The sequence below is a fragment of the Amia ocellicauda genome, unplaced genomic scaffold, assembly GCF_036373705.1.
Source record: "Amia ocellicauda isolate fAmiCal2 unplaced genomic scaffold, fAmiCal2.hap1 HAP1_SCAFFOLD_160, whole genome shotgun sequence".
Classification (NCBI taxonomy): Eukaryota; Metazoa; Chordata; class Actinopteri; order Amiiformes; family Amiidae; genus Amia; species Amia ocellicauda.
The window spans coordinates 1-13,164 of NW_027102723.1; the positions used below are offsets into that span (position 1 = coordinate 1).

At 46.7% G+C, this 13,164-nt stretch overlaps 4 non-coding genes across 4 annotated transcripts; all 4 read left to right on the forward strand.

The window, feature by feature from the left end:
* The first annotated feature begins 9,282 nt into the window (after positions 1-9,282).
* Positions 9,283-9,371, forward strand: trnay-gua (transfer RNA tyrosine (anticodon GUA)). The gene is given in 2 exon segments: positions 9,283-9,319; positions 9,336-9,371. It is a non-coding gene; the product is annotated as a tRNA-Tyr (tRNA).
* A 235-nt stretch (positions 9,372-9,606) lies between these two features.
* Positions 9,607-9,679, forward strand: trnak-uuu (transfer RNA lysine (anticodon UUU)). Its single transcript has one exon. It is a non-coding gene; the product is annotated as a tRNA-Lys (tRNA).
* A 3,084-nt stretch (positions 9,680-12,763) lies between these two features.
* Positions 12,764-12,852, forward strand: trnay-gua (transfer RNA tyrosine (anticodon GUA)). Its single transcript is given in 2 exon segments — positions 12,764-12,800; positions 12,817-12,852. It is a non-coding gene; the product is annotated as a tRNA-Tyr (tRNA).
* A 235-nt stretch (positions 12,853-13,087) lies between these two features.
* On the forward strand, positions 13,088-13,160 carry trnak-uuu (transfer RNA lysine (anticodon UUU)). Its single transcript has one exon. It is a non-coding gene; the product is annotated as a tRNA-Lys (tRNA).
* Positions 13,161-13,164: the final 4 nt, after the last annotated feature.

A 13,164-nucleotide genomic window follows, 5' to 3' on the forward strand; every position in this document is an offset into this window, starting at 1 on the left:
CCCTACCCCACCCCCACCCCCTACACCCTCACCCACCCCCAACCCCACACCCACACCCTCACCCACCCCTCCACCCCACACCTAACCCTAACCCTACCCTAACCCTACCCTACCCTAACCCTACCCTACCCTAACCCACCCTCCTAACCCTACCTACCTAACCCACCTAACCCTAACCCACAACCCTAACCCTAACCCTAACCCTAACCCTAACCCTAACCCTAACCCTAACCCTAACCCTAACCCTAACCCTAACCCTAACCCTAACCCTAACCCTAACCCTAACCCTAACCCTAACCCTAACCCTAACCCTAACCCTAACCCTAACCCTAACCCTAACCCTAACCCTAACCCTAACCCTAACCCTAACCCTAACCCTAACCCTAACCCTAACCCTAACCCTAACCCTAACCCTAACCCTAACCCTAACCCTAACCCTAACCCTAACCCTAACCCTAACCCTAACCCTAACCCTAACCCTAACCCTAACCCTAACCCTAACCCTAACCCTAACCCTAACCCTAACCCTAACCCTAACCCTAACCCTAACCCTAACCCTAACCCTAACCCTAACCCTAACCCTAACCCTAACCCTAACCCAACCCTAACCCTAACCCTAACCCTAACCCTAACCCTAACCCTAACCCTAACCCTAACCCTAACCCTAACCCTAACCCTAACCCTAACCCTAACCCTAACCCTAACCCTAACCCTAACCCTAACCCTAACCCTAACCCTAACCCTAACCCTAACCCTAACCCTAACCCTAACCCTAACCCTAACCCTAACCCTAACCCTAACCCTAACCCTAACCCTAACCCTAACCCTAACCCTAACCCTAACCCTAACCCTAACCCTAACCCTAACCCTAACCCTAACCCTAACCCTAACCCTAACCCTAACCCTAACCCTAACCCTAACCCTAACCCTAACCCTAACCCTAACCCTAACCCTAACCCTAACCCTAACCCTAACCCTAACCCTAACCCTAACCCTAACCCTAACCCTAACCCTAACCCTAACCCTAACCCTAACCCTAACCCTAACCCTAACCCTAACCCTAACCCTAACCCTAACCCTAACCCTAACCCTAACCCTAACCCTAACCCTAACCCTAACCCTAACCCTAACCCTAACCCTAACCCTAACCCTAACCCTAACCCTAACCCTAACCCTAACCCTAACCCTAACCCTAACCCTAACCCTAACCCTAACCCTAACCCTAACCCTAACCCTAACCCTAACCCTAACCCTAACCCTAACCCTAACCCTAACCCTAACCCTAACCCTAACCCTAACCCTAACCCTAACCCTAACCCTAACCCTAACCCTAACCCTAACCCTAACCCTAACCCTAACCCTAACCCTAACCCTAACCCTAACCCTAACCCTAACCCTAACCCTAACCCTAACCCTAACCCTAACCCTAACCCTAACCCTAACCCTAACCCTAACCCTAACCCTAACCCTAACCCTAACCCTAACCCTAACCCTAACCCTAACCCTAACCCTAACCCTAACCCTAACCCTAACCCTAACCCTAACCCTAACCCTAACCCTAACCCTAACCCTAACCCTAACCCTAACCCTAACCCTAACCCTAACCCTAACCCTAACCCTAACCCTAACCCTAACCCTAACCCTAACCCTAACCCTAACCCTAACCCTAACCCTAACCCTAACCCTAACCCTAACCCTAACCCTAACCCTAACCCTAACCCTAACCCTAACCCTAACCCTAACCCTAACCCTAACCCTAACCCTAACCCTAACCCTAACCCTAACCCTAACCCTAACCCTAACCCTAACCCTAACCCTAACCCTAACCCTAACCCTAACCCTAACCCTAACCCTAACCCTAACCCTAACCCTAACCCTAACCCTAACCCTAACCCTAACCCTAACCCTAACCCTAACCCTAACCCTAACCCTAACCCTAACCCTAACCCTAACCCTAACCCTAACCCTAACCCTAACCCTAACCCTAACCCTAACCCTAACCCTAACCCTAACCCTAACCCTAACCCTAACCCTAACCCTAACCCTAACCCTAACCCTAACCCTAACCCTAACCCTAACCCTAACCCTAACCCTAACCCTAACCCTAACCCTAACCCTAACCCTAACCCTAACCCTAACCCTAACCCTAACCCTAACCCTAACCCTAACCCTAACCCTAACCCTAACCCTAACCCTAACCCTAACCCTAACCCTAACCCTAACCCTAACCCTAACCCTAACCCTAACCCTAACCCTAACCCTAACCCTAACCCTAACCCTAACCCTAACCCTAACCCTAACCCTAACCCTAACCCTAACCCTAACCCTAACCCTAACCCTAACCCTAACCCTAACCCTAACCCTAACCCTAACCCTAACCCTAACCCTAACCCTAACCCTAACCCTAACCCTAACCCTAACCCTAACCCTAACCCTAACCCTAACCCTAACCCTAACCCTAACCCTAACCCTAACCCTAACCCTAACCCTAACCCTAACCCTAACCCTAACCCTAACCCTAACCCTAACCCTAACCCTAACCCTAACCCTAACCCTAACCCTAACCCTAACCCTAACCCTAACCCTAACCCTAACCCTAACCCTAACCCTAACCCTAACCCTAACCCTAACCCTAACCCTAACCCTAACCCTAACCCTAACCCTAACCCTAACCCTAACCCTAACCCTAACCCTAACCCTAACCCTAACCCTAACCCTAACCCTAACCCTAACCCTAACCCTAACCCTAACCCTAACCCTAACCCTAACCCTAACCCTAACCCTAACCCTAACCCTAACCCTAACCCTAACCCTAACCCTAACCCTAACCCTAACCCTAACCCTAACCCTAACCCTAACCCTAACCCTAACCCTAACCCTAACCCTAACCCTAACCCTAACCCTAACCCTAACCCTAACCCTAACCCTAACCCTAACCCTAACCCTAACCCTAACCCTAACCCTAACCCTAACCCTAACCCTAACCCTAACCCTAACCCTAACCCTAACCCTAACCCTAACCCTAACCCTAACCCTAACCCTAACCCTAACCCTAACCCTAACCCTAACCCTAACCCTAACCCTAACCCTAACCCTAACCCTAACCCTAACCCTAACCCTAACCCTAACCCTAACCCTAACCCTAACCCTAACCCTAACCCTAACCCTAACCCTAACCCTAACCCTAACCCTAACCCTAACCCTAACCCTAACCCTAACCCTAACCCTAACCCTAACCCTAACCCTAACCCTAACCCTAACCCTAACCCTAACCCTAACCCTAACCCTAACCCTAACCCTAACCCTAACCCTAACCCTAACCCTAACCCTAACCCTAACCCTAACCCTAACCCTAACCCTAACCCTAACCCTAACCCTAACCCTAACCCTAACCCTAACCCTAACCCTAACCCTAACCCTAACCCTAACCCTAACCCTAACCCTAACCCTAACCCTAACCCTAACCCTAACCCTAACCCTAACCCTAACCCTAACCCTAACCCTAACCCTAACCCTAACCCTAACCCTAACCCTAACCCTAACCCTAACCCTAACCCTAACCCTAACCCTAACCCTAACCCTAACCCTAACCCTAACCCTAACCCTAACCCTAACCCTAACCCTAACCCTAACCCTAACCCTAACCCTAACCCTAACCCTAACCCTAACCCTAACCCTAACCCTAACCCTAACCCTAACCCTAACCCTAACCCTAACCCTAACCCTAACCCTAACCCTAACCCTAACCCTAACCCTAACCCTAACCCTAACCCTAACCCTAACCCTAACCCTAACCCTAACCCTAACCCTAACCCTAACCCTAACCCTAACCCTAACCCTAACCCTAACCCTAACCCTAACCCTAACCCTAACCCTAACCCTAACCCTAACCCTAACCCTAACCCTAACCCTAACCCTAACCCTAACCCTAACCCTAACCCTAACCCTAACCCTAACCCTAACCCTAACCCTAACCCTAACCCTAACCCTAACCCTAACCCTAACCCTAACCCTAACCCTAACCCTAACCCTAACCCTAACCCTAACCCTAACCCTAACCCTAACCCTAACCCTAACCCTAACCCTAACCCTAACCCTAACCCTAACCCTAACCCTAACCCTAACCCTAACCCTAACCCTAACCCTAACCCTAACCCTAACCCTAACCCTAACCCTAACCCTAACCCTAACCCTAACCCTAACCCTAACCCTAACCCTAACCCTAACCCTAACCCTAACCCTAACCCTAACCCTAACCCTAACCCTAACCCTAACCCTAACCCTAACCCTAACCCTAACCCTAACCCTAACCCTAACCCTAACCCTAACCCTAACCCTAACCACACCCGAACCCTCACCTAACCCTACCCTAACCCTCCCTCCCGTACCCTACACCCTTCCCTAACCCTAACCTAACCCCTAACCCTAACCCTAACCCTAACCCTAACCCTAACCCTAACCCTAACCCTAACCCTAACCCTAACCCTAACCCTAACCCTAACCCTAACCCTAACCCTAACCCTAACCCTAACCCTAACCCTAACCCTAACCCTAACCCTAACCCTAACCCTAACCCTAACCCTAACCCTAACCCTAACCCTAACCCTAACCCTAACCCTAACCCTAACCCTAACCCTAACCCTAACCCTAACCCTAACCCTAACCCTAACCCTAACCCTAACCCTAACCCTAACCCTAACCCTAACCCTAACCCTAACCCTAACCCTAACCCTAACCCTAACCCTAACCCTAACCCTAACCCTAACCCTAACCCTAACCCTAACCCTAACCCTAACCCTAACCCTAACCCTAACCCTAACCCTAACCCTAACCCTAACCCTAACCCTAACCCTAACCCTAACCCTAACCCTAACCCTAACCCTAACCCTAACCCTAACCCTAACCCTAACCCTAACCCTAACCCTAACCCTAACCCTAACCCTAACCCTAACCCTAACCCTAACCCTAACCCTAACCCTAACCCTAACCCTAACCCTAACCCTAACCCTAACCCTAACCCTAACCCTAACCCTAACCCTAACCCTAACCCTAACCCTAACCCTAACCCTAACCCTAACCCTAACCCTAACCCTAACCCTAACCCTAACCCTAACCCTAACCCTAACCCTAACCCTAACCCTAACCCTAACCCTAACCCTAACCCTAACCCTAACCCTAACCCTAACCCTAACCCTAACCCTAACCCTAACCCTAACCCTAACCCTAACCCTAACCCTAACCCTAACCCTAACCCTAACCCTAACCCTAACCCTAACCCTAACCCTAACCCTAACCCTAACCCTAACCCTAACCCTAACCCTAACCCTAACCCTAACCCTAACCCTAACCCTAACCCTAACCCTAACCCTAACCCTAACCCTAACCCTAACCCTAACCCTAACCCTAACCCTAACCCTAACCCTAACCCTAACCCTAACCCTAACCCTAACCCTAACCCTAACCCTAACCCTAACCCTAACCCTAACCCTAACCCTAACCCTAACCCTAACCCTAACCCTAACCCTAACCCTAACCCTAACCCTAACCCTAACCCTAACCCTAACCCTAACCCTAACCCTAACCCTAACCCTAACCCTAACCCTAACCCTAACCCTAACCCTAACCCTAACCCTAACCCTAACCCTAACCCTAACCCTAACCCTAACCCTAACCCTAACCCTAACCCTAACCCTAACCCTAACCCTAACCCTAACCCTAACCCTAACCCTAACCCTAACCCTAACCCTAACCCTAACCCTAACCCTAACCCTAACCCTAACCCTAACCCTAACCCTAACCCTAACCCTAACCCTAACCCTAACCCTAACCCTAACCCTAACCCCAACCCCAACCCCAACCCTAACCCTAACCCCTTCTCACCCTGAGGCCAGTATTCTAAACCTGTGCTGTGTTGAGACCTTGTTGACCGAGGGCCATGATGGTGAAAAGCCTGGACGGCCTTCCTGGTGAAAATGAGATACGCAGTTGCGTCTAGGCAAGGTGTTCCCTGCTTCCTTCGGCAAATATCCAGCCTGGGCAAATGTTGTCTTCCGGAGGCAAGTCAAGCCAGGAACTCTGAGAGATGGTTCCATCCCCAATGTGCCACTTGTAAGAACTGTGTAAAAAGCGACAGAGAACGTGATCAGCAAGGAAACACAATTCTCCTGAGAACGACAATCATCGTGCCGATCGTAATCTCAGTGCATACCTGGATGCCCAACAAGCCAAGCCAGTGGTTCCCAAGCGTTGTAATGCCACGGAACACTTTGCTGAGACCAAAAACCTTCGCGGCGCACCAACATGAAAAAAAAAAAAAAGGATTAACTAGGTTAGTCTCACCTGAATGGCAACAGGCTGCTAAAACTATTATCACACGCACATTGCATGTTAAAGTATGTCAGTAAGGGAGTAATTAAAAGGGCAAATGTGTGAAGTGCAAGGAGTGGCCTTAGTGGTTAGGTAAAAAAGTACACAGACAAACTAAATAATCCCTTGATACAAATCATTTATTTAGTGCAGACAGACCAAGACCAGCCACAATAAACTATTCGCAGTAAATATAAATTCACAGCAAAATAGGTTCAGTTCACAATATCCTATAACAAGCTGTATTTAACGAAGTAGTTAAACGTTACAAAGGGCATTACAATTGTTGAAAAACAATAGCACACGGATCAAACATGCTATCCCCGCCGTTTTATTCGATTTGATTAGACGTTTCGCGACCGAAATGTTTTGTGTGCAGACTGAACGCACACCTGAGCCGAGCACGACCACAATACATATCCACAGTTAATCTAAGCAGTGTCATATTGTAACCGTTTTGGTCTGTTATCAACCCTTCCGGATCCAAAACCAGGAGTCAGACACCCTTTTCGGTGGACATGCTGTTGACTTCTCACAAGCACCATCTGCCTTCACAAAGGCAGCGCTAGCAGTGGAAAGAACGAAGAACTGCAGGAGAAACGCCGGGGCTATTTAGAGCCCGATTATTCAACACAGAGGGGGGAAACCAAAGCCAAATGAGACTTAGAGGAACAGGAGACATCCAACAACAGTATAAAGATGAAAAGGAATTCACCACATGTCCCTTTAATCAATTGCCTTGCAGTTCCACTGTGTAGCGTTATGTTGGGTGTATTTTGATAAGAGCATTTGGGCTCTGAGCTGAAGCACTGATCTAAAGAAGACCTCTACACCCCCAAAGTTATCAGATTGCCTTTGCTCATCAGCTTGGAACTGGTTTGCATCAAAGTGACAGTTTTGGGGAGGATGGCACCGAGAAGAGGCCAAATAGGTTGAATCCTGCTATAGGATGTCTGGAGAAAGGGGCCTGTAGGTGATAAAAACTCTTTGAAGTGGACGAGAGCCGAAATCCCGACATAGAGCTACGAACCCGGGCCAACCGGCATTTCCAAAACATGGCATGGATTGACATCAGTCATAAATCAAGCCCCCCTCCATTAGGACACTGGGGGCTGAAACCGAAATCCAATCTCAAGAACTCAAGAACCAATCACCTATTGATCTGACAGACTATAAGGAACAGTGCACAGTCTCTCTCTCTCTCTCTCTCTCTCTCTCTCTTTCTCTCTCACCTGAACCAGTAACTCGCTGCCACAGCTCAACCTGTAGCTCTGTTGCCCGAACCGGAACCAGAAACCAACCAAGTCTTTGCCGGCAACAGAAGAGTTAAACTGGGAGAAGGAGATTGAGCCGTACGAAGAATTCTATTAAAGGACTTTATTAAATAAAGAACTTTACAGACTGCGCATGCCCGCCTGTGCCCACCTGATCAGTGGAGTTTTACAGCTGGACAATTGAGTAAGTCGAATGTATATGAAAGTGTTCAGTCATTTAAATAGCTATTTGAGTCTTAAGAAACTTGACCCTTGGAACGAACAGGGCCCTGCTTTCCTCAAAGACTTTGTCTTCAAGTAACTACGGTGGAACCCTGCTTACAAAGAAGATTTTGTGCACAACCTTGGAGCCTTCAAACCAGTGGAAAATCTGTTTGGAAAAGACTCTAATTTCGCGAAACCCCAACTTCCAGGTGCATCGACTGAGTGGAAGTTCTTGGACAAAGCCGAACCGCACTGCCTTTGTTCCAAACCACACGGACCATGTGCCGTGTGCTGTGATCTGAGCCCGAAGACAGAGAGGCCTCTCTGCGACGAAGTTCAGATAAGTTTAACAGTTTGGAGTTCATGATTCATGACATTTGAGAAATCAATTAGAAATGTTATTCTGTGATTCATAAATCTAGAATGTGTAATATCATTTAGTTTTCTTAAATATAAATGTGTGTTGCATTAAACTGTTTTGTTGATAATTTTAGAAATAAAATCTGTCAACCCCGAGAAATATCTTCTCATTCCTGTTTAACTGTTTAGTCTGAAATTGACACAAGTCAATAGACGTTAGATTATTGGTGGCCCTGCCTATCCTTGATCATTGAATAATAATCAGTTAAGGGAAATTGTGGTAACAAGTAATGATAGGATCTTTCTCGGCACCTAAACGTAAATGAGACTGATATATATATAACGAGAAGTTACCTGACATAAATACTAACCTGCCTAGTTATTTAATGTCTGACTAACAATACTAACGAGAGACTCACCTTCGTCTTACTAACCGGTATTGTAGTTAATGTGTTTATAACCTTTTTTGTTTAACGATTTGTGTGTTATCATATGCGATCCCATGGTCTTTGATTTGGTCACGGAAGTGATTTGTCTTTGATTTGTTGATCTAGAGTTGAATTTTGATTAGCTTTTCCCTTTTGTATAATTAGTGTAGTGCTACATTTAGTCTTTGTTTTTGAATAAATTTAACAATTTATATCTTTGGAATTGGTGTCTGTGTCCAATTATCACAGAAATTGAGTTCTACAAGATTCCAGGATTCGTGATAAGGTGATACTATAAATTCACTTCTTAAATTGAAATTTATAAGTGTACCTTACGATACAACTGATAGCACTGCAACTCAGTGTAGGTGTGCGTTCAGTCCGGCAAACACAACATTTCAGTTATGAAACGCTTTCTACAGGTGATGTATAAATGTAATATTTTCACACATTTGAATAAGTTTGATTTGATACAAGATTTATGAAGTTGACCAAACAAAATGACATAATATTTTTCAGGGGATAAAAATCTCACGACACAATTGGGTAGTCCTCACGGCACACGGGTTGAAAACCACTGAGCCAAGCCACGGTGCTTCTTGGCTTTGCACGGCCACTGAGACTGCCAGGGGAAGACGGTGAGAAGCATCCCTTCGATAGCTCAGTTGGTAGAGCGGAGGACTGTAGGTTTCAGGCAGCGGGCATCCTTAGGTCGCTGGTTCAATTCCGGCTCGAAGGAAGGCGTGATTATGGTTTGACATCGGTTTTGGACGAGCTCCCAAATGTCAAGCCATTGGAATTGCATGAGGACAAGGAGAAAACACCGGAAATTCGGATTTGCTGTGGAGAACTCGCATTGCCCAAACATCTCATATGCATGTGACCCTTTTCACCCTGAGCCCAGTTTTCTAAATCGGCCAGTAAGCGGTGTGGAACAATCATGAAGCCAACACATTGTGAAGCACTTCACTGAAGCCCGGGTAGCTCAGCCGGTAGAGCATCAGACTTTTAATCTGAGGGTCCAGGGTTCGAGTCCCTGTTCGGGTGCCTTGTTGACCGAGGGCCATGATGGTGAAAAGCCTGGATGGCCTTCCAGGTGACAATGAAATATGCAGTTGCGTCTAGGCAAGGTGTCTAGTCCTCTTTGCTTCTTTCGGCAAATATCCAGCCTGGGCAAGTGTTGTCTTCCAGAGGCAAGTCAAGCCAGGAACTCTGAGAGATGTTTTTGCCGTTGACGACGTGTCACTTTAGAACAGCACAACATCCATCTCTACTTGACTTGGCACAATCTGTGAGGGTTGGGCCAACACAACGTGTCCACACATTTGCAGGCGTCTTGAAATACTTGGAATGACCTGTGGCCCCATGCCATGCAGAAGTCCACAGGTATGCGTGTCAGCATGCTCTGCTCCTCATCCCCAATGTGCCACTTGTAAGAACTTTGTAAAAAGCGACAGAGAACATGATCAGCAAAGAAACACAATTCTCCTGAGAACGACAATCATCGTGCCGATCGTAATCTCAGTGCATACCTGGATGCCCAACAAGCCAAGCCAGTGGTTCCCAAGCGTTGTAATGCCACGGCACACTTTGCTGAGACCAAAAACCTTCGCGGCGCACCAACATGAAAAAAGAAAAAAAGGATTTACTAGGTATTGTCTCACCTGAATGGCAACAGGCTGCTAAAACTATTATCACACGCACATTGCATGTTAAAGTATGTCAGTAAGGGAGTAATTAAAAGGGCAAATGTGTGAAGTGCAAGGAGTGGCCCTTAGTGGTTAGCTAAAAAAGTACACAGACAAACTAAATAATCCCTTGATACAAATCATTTATTTAGTGCAGACAGACCAAGACCAGCCACAATAAACTATTCGCAGTAAATATAAATTCACAGCAAAATAGGTTCAGTTCACAATATCCTATAACAAGCTGTATTTAACGAAGTAGTTAAACGTTACAAAGGGCATTACAATTTTAGAAAAACAATAGCACACGGATCAAACATGCTATCCCCGCCATTTTATTCGATTTGATTAAACGTTTCGCGACCGAAATGTTTTGTGTGCAGACTGAACGCACACCTGAGCCGAGCACGATCACAATACATATCCACAGTTAATCTAAGCAGTATCATATTGTAACCGTTTCGGTCTGTTATCAACCCTTCCGGATCCAAAACCAGGAGTCAGACACCCTTTTCGGTGGACATGCTGTTGACTTCTCACAAGCACCATCTGCCTTCACAAAGGCAGCGCTAGCAGTGGAAAGAACGAAGAACTGCAGGAGAAACGCCGGGGCTATTTAGAGCCCGATTATTCAACACAGAGGGGGGAAACCAAAGCCAAATGAGACTTAGAGGAACAGGAGACATCCAACAACAGTATAAAGATGAAAAGGAATTCACCACATGTCCCTTTAATCAATTGCCTTGCAGTTCCACTGTGTAGCGTTATGTTGGGTGTATTTTGATAAGAGCATTTGGGCTCTGAGCTGAAGCACTGATCTAAAGAAGACCTCTCCACCCCCAAAGTTATCAGATTGCCTTTGCTCATCAGCTTGGAACTGGTTTGCATCAAAGTGACAGTTTTGGGGAGGATGGCACCGAGAAGAGGCCAAATAGGTTGAATCCTGCTATAGGATGTCTGGAGAAAGGGGCCTGTAGGTGATAAAAACTCTTTGAAGTGGACGAGAGCCGAAATCCCGACATAGAGCTACGAACCCGGGCCAACCGGCATTTCCAAAAGATGGCATGGATTGACATCAGTCATAAATCAAGCCCCCCTCCATTAGGACACTGGGGGCTGAAACCGAAATCCAATCTCAAGAACTCAAGAACCAATCACCTATTGATCTGACAGACTATAAGGAACAGTGCACAGTCTCTCTCTCTCTCTCTCTCTCTCTCTCTCTTTCTCTCTCACCTGAACCAGTAACTCGCTGCCACAGCTCAACCTGTAGCTCTGTTGCCCGAACCGGAACCAGAAACCAACCAAGTCTTTGCCGGCAACAGAAGAGTTAAACTGGGAGAAGGAGATTGAGCCGTACGAAGAATTCTATTAAAGGACTTTATTAAATAAGGAACTTTACAGACTGCGCATGCCCGCCTGTGCCCACCTGATCAGTGGAGTTTTACAGCTGGACAATTGAGTAAGTCGAATGTATATGAAAGTGTTCAGTCATTTAAATAGCTATTTGAGTCTTAAGAAACTTGACCCTTGGAACGAACAGGGCCCTGCTTTCCTCAAAGACTTTGTCTTCAAGTAACTACGGTGGAACCCTGCTTACAAAGAAGATTTTGTGCACAACCTTGGAGCCTTCAAACCAGTGGAAAATCTGTTTGGAAAAGACTCTAATTTCGCGAAACCCCAACTTCCAGGTGCATCGACTGAGTGGAAGTTCTTGGACAAAGCCGAACCGCACTGCCTTTGTTCCAAACCACACGGACCATGTGCCGTGTGCTGTGATCTGAGCCCGAAGACAGAGAGGCCTCTCTGCGACGAAGTTTATAACCTTTTTTGTTTAACGATTTGTGTGTTATCATATGCGATCCCAATGGTCTTTGATTTGGTCACGGAAGTGATTTGTCTTTGATTTGTTGATCTAGAGTTGAATTTTGATTAACTTTTCCCTTTTGTATAATTAGTGTAGTGCTACATTTAGTCTTTGTTTTTGAATAAATTTAACAATTTATATCTTTGGAATTGGTGTCTGTGTCCAATTATTACAGAAATTGAGTTCTACAAGATTCCAGGATTCGTGATAAGGTGATACTATAAATTCACTTCTTAAATTGAAATTTATAAGTGTACCTTACGATACAACTGATAGCACTGCAACTCAGTGTAGGTGTGCGTTCAGTCCGGCAAACACAACATTTCAGTTATGAAACGCTTTCTACAGGTGATGTATAAATGTAATATTTTCACACATTTGAATAAGTTTGATTTGATACAAGATTTATGAAGTTGACCAAACAAAATGACATAATATTTTTCAGGGGATAAAAATCTCACGACACAATTGGGTAGTCCTCACGGCACACGGGTTGAAAACCACTGAGCCAAGCCACGGTGCTTCTTGGCTTTGCACGGCCACTGAGACTGCCAGGGGAAGACGGTGAGAAGCTTCCCTTCGATAGCTCAGTTGGTAGAGCGGAGGACTGTAGTTTTCAGGCAGCGGGCATCCTTAGGTCGCTGGTTCAATTCCGGCTCGAAGGAAGGCGTGATTATGGTTTGACATCGGTTTTGGACGAGCTCCCAAATGTCAAGCCATTGGAATTGCATGAGGACAAGGAGAAAACACCGGAAATTCGGATTTGCTGTGAAGAACTCGCATTGCCCAAACATCTCATATGCATGTGACCCTTTTCACCCTGAGCCCAGTTTTCTAAATCGGCCAGTAAGCGGTGTGGAACAATCATGAAGCCAACACATTGTGAAGCACTTCACTGAAGCCCGGGTAGCTCAGCCGGTAGAGCATCAGACTTTTAATCTGAGGGTCCAGGGTTCGAGTCCCTGTTCGGGTGCCTT